Source organism: Rhagoletis zephyria, unplaced genomic scaffold (genome assembly GCF_001687245.7).
Source record: "Rhagoletis zephyria isolate East Lansing unplaced genomic scaffold, Rhagoletis_zephyria_1.1 Rzeph_scaffold_03525, whole genome shotgun sequence".
Classification (NCBI taxonomy): domain Eukaryota; kingdom Metazoa; phylum Arthropoda; class Insecta; order Diptera; family Tephritidae; genus Rhagoletis; species Rhagoletis zephyria.
In genome coordinates, this window is record NW_016160608.1 from 41483 (window position 1) to 45403 (window position 3921).

Consider the following 3921-nt stretch of genomic DNA (forward strand, 5'->3'; position numbering starts at 1 on the left):
TTAGTTTCTTTTGAATAAAAAAAATTAAAAAGTGAAATGCTGGTAGTTTTTACAGATAAATAGATATGTACTGTGAGTTTTCTTCGGAACACTTGGGGTTTGAATTAAGTTGAGTTAAATATATGTAAATGTATTTTGTATTGATGAAAATTGTAATGAAAATTTATTTATACATAAATATGTATACTTACAATTACGCTTTGAGTTATTAAAAGTTTTGTATCAACTATTTTATATTAAAAAAGGCTGTCATATATAATCTACTACATTGTCTATTTTACTGAACCACGATCTTCTTTATGCATTCTTAACTATTGATTTTAAATTCCTTTATATTCACTTAGGAAAAGAACTATTAATATCACTATCAGCTTGAAGGGCCTAAAAAGTGTTTCTGGTCCTACTACTGTGCTAAAATATTTTCAACTACTAGGGTCATCATCGGGGTCTAAAGAAACGATAGACCATTTCCATCGCAGCTGTCCGGCACGGGAGAGAGTTAAGCACGTTTTTGCGAAACACACCTTCATCACCGCTAACTAATCTCTACAGCCTTTCTGAATACATATACGTTTTGAGAGTGGCCAAGTTCGAGATTAGAGAGAAAATTTAACTTTACAACCGGAAAAATAAGCTGCGACCTTTTCAAAAATCTGATGAATGTGAGAGCAGACTCACTTTTAGCCGCCAATGTGACGGGATTCCCGTCTGCACGAAATTGAAATAACACTGCTAAAGAAGCAAATACATAAATTTACATTTATGAAATAGTTGATTGAGGTACATTTCCCAGGTTATTCGTTAGAAAAAGATCGGTTGGTTCTGTCTGCGCAGAACATAGGTTTCCCATAGTGAGAAGTCATAGCAGATCTGGTTCTATCTTTGGCAGGGACAAGTTACCATATGCAGTAGAATCCTTTGAATTACGCGGTAATAATATCTTTCCAGCACTAATTAAAAGATGCATTTATGAAATCATCGATCGATCCTCTACTTACTTATGTATGACTTACTGTCTAGTTGTACTTGAGAATACGCACCGAGTAACTTGAAGGAATAAGTCCGTTTCATAACCAAAAATCGGGACACTGCCTCCTGACGCACATTGACATCAACCCTTAGCCTAATTTCTTCATTGATAAGATAAAGTTAGAGTTTCAAATCCCTACAACGGTATTAGATTTTTTGTGTCAACCGAAAATCGGTAGATTCCGCCCAAAAGCTTTTAGTTAGTAAGAGGAAGTTTATCTATGTATGTTTGTATGTATCTCAAGAATATTGGTCAAAAGAGGTATATACATATATCTGCGCTGTCGGATCGATGGTTAGCATGCTGAATGACCACGATATAATAATGTTCTTAGGCAATAGTTCCGAAAATATTAGAGCCGTAAGAGGATGCCCAAAAGGAGGTGTGACGGGAAAATTCGGCAGACGTTATGCAATAAGGTACATACATACGTACATACACTAAGAAAGTGAAATATTCTCGAATTGCTCAGAGTTAGTTGAATGGCTATACCGCTACTCACTGGGCCATCTGCGCTCTCACATATGTATGCCGAAATGTCTTCACCACGGAGACGAAGTGCTAATTTGCCTTAAAGGCGATTAAACATTGGGGGTCATTAAATTCATTCTTGGTCGAACCTTTTAATATAAGAATTCTTATACCAAGGCACTGTTCAAAATTACTAAGGCAGCTGATAGAATTTCAGTTTCTCTTTTGTCTAATCTGGTTAGGGTCTTATAAATAAGCATACAAAATATCTTCCAGGTCCCAGATTTTGTTCTGTTATGCCAAGTTATGAACTAACTAATTAATTAAGGATCCTTATTCAGTCTTCCCGAAACCTAAGCGACTCTTAATAACTCTATATCGACATCTTAGACTTAGTCAGACTTAGCATGGCGTCGATATGTGTTTAGTTCCTAAACAAATTTGCAATTCAATTTATTAAATACGTCACAGATTCATTGGCATACATAACTACGCTGGTGCACATTGATTTGAATGTGGATTTTAAAGCTTTTGTCTAATAAAAATTCTATGAAGCGCAGAAGCATATGCAGCCAACACACAATTGCATACTTAAAAACAGATTGAATGGCTGACGATATAATTTTATAACGCTACCTGTCAATAAATCTAGGCATACTACATATGTACATAAGTGTGTGTGTATAAATACGTTAAATTTAATTGTTACTTTATGTATGACGATAAAAGACGCATATATGCATAAATATATTTCAAATTTCTAGCTCACTCACCTCTGACACCTCACTTTGACAACTCTCCACGGATTTGGTCAGCTCCTGCAGCTGAGTACGTATTTCACACAAGGCGACTGTCGTCTCCAAGTGTCGATCGCCTCTTTGAAGCTCATCCAGTTTGGCTGATAAATTCATGCTCATCACGCTAACTTGCTTTTGCAAACTGGCGACGTGAAGCGACGTGAAGCGACATGAAGCGACGTGAAGTGACATGCAGCGACGCGACGTATGCCATTCACAGGTGTTAATGGAAGTGTGGCGACAAACGGAGGTTGTTGCGCCGGTCGGTCGTTCGGTTGGTCATTCAAATGCAATTAGATGTTATTAATTTAATTGACGATAACGTCGACGACGACAAGGACAACGACGCAGTTGCAGATGCAGGTTGGTCGATGGGTCGGTGGGTCGACGTAGTTCGTATGTAAATGTGGCAATCGGTTGTATTATTAAATTACAGTTGCAGTTGCCCACACACGCACACACACACGTGCGCACCAAACGCAAGTGGCACACAAATAACAACGGCATGCCGGTGCACAGATTTTCACGAAATGTGTGCAGCAAAATCACAGCGCGCACATTTGAGTGCGAATTTATAAATATATATATATATATATATGTGTGTGGGTGTGCGTTTTAGTTATGTGGCGAAGCGAGGTCGCAATTTCATGTTGCACATTTCATGTTGAAATTCGAGTCAAGTCGAAGTTGCAGGTGCCACCGCAGGACCGCAGCAAGAAAGTGGAAATATTTTTTTTTATTGAGTACAATTGAACGAGCCATAGTTGGTTAGTAAAGAATGCTAGGAATTTGATTATATACTTCAATTATGAGCAGAAAATGCGAAAATGCAATTTATAATATTTACAGTACCTACTTATTTATTTAGTTTTTTTATGTATGCACCTACTCGAGTAATATGTTTTTTCTTTAGTAGTATAAAGGTTATTTACAAGCGAAAAAATATATATATGTATGCATATGTAAGTATGTAAGCACATATAAAATGTATGCATTCGAATGAAGTATGAGCTGGGCAGGGCGTACGAGTGCCAACAAATAAATGGCGAAATGCAGTATTTATGAGTTGTTGCATGAAAGGTAAGTAAATATGCAGCTGCTATGCATGTCGCATGTTAGTGTTTGTACTTGTGTACATATGCACCAATGTGAGTGTGCACTTAGCTGCTTTTTTACTATTTTTTGTTTGTTTTTTTTTTGTAATGTATTTTTAGTGTATTATTATTTATAAATAGCGAGACATAAATCACACCAATAAAAAATAAGTTTGCTGCTTATTCGCTTCGTTGCTAAGCAAATGAATTGAAATGCCTGGCAAAGCAATGGCAAAAGGAAAAGGCACAGCAGCGACGCAGCAAATTTATTGCATTCTTAATATATATTATTTCACGTTTTATTGTAGTAGTAAATTTGTATATATATGTATGAATATACTATGTGGCAGTGGCAATCAAATAAGGGAAATAACTGTTTTTAAACCGGCAGGTGAAATAGTTAAATGTGAAATGATATAGTTGCATGTGTTAAATATATACAAATGTAGATATGTGTGTACGTAGAAATGTATGTACAGGTGTTTGTATTTCAAAATTACTATAATTTGATTTGTGCTACTGTAGTTTG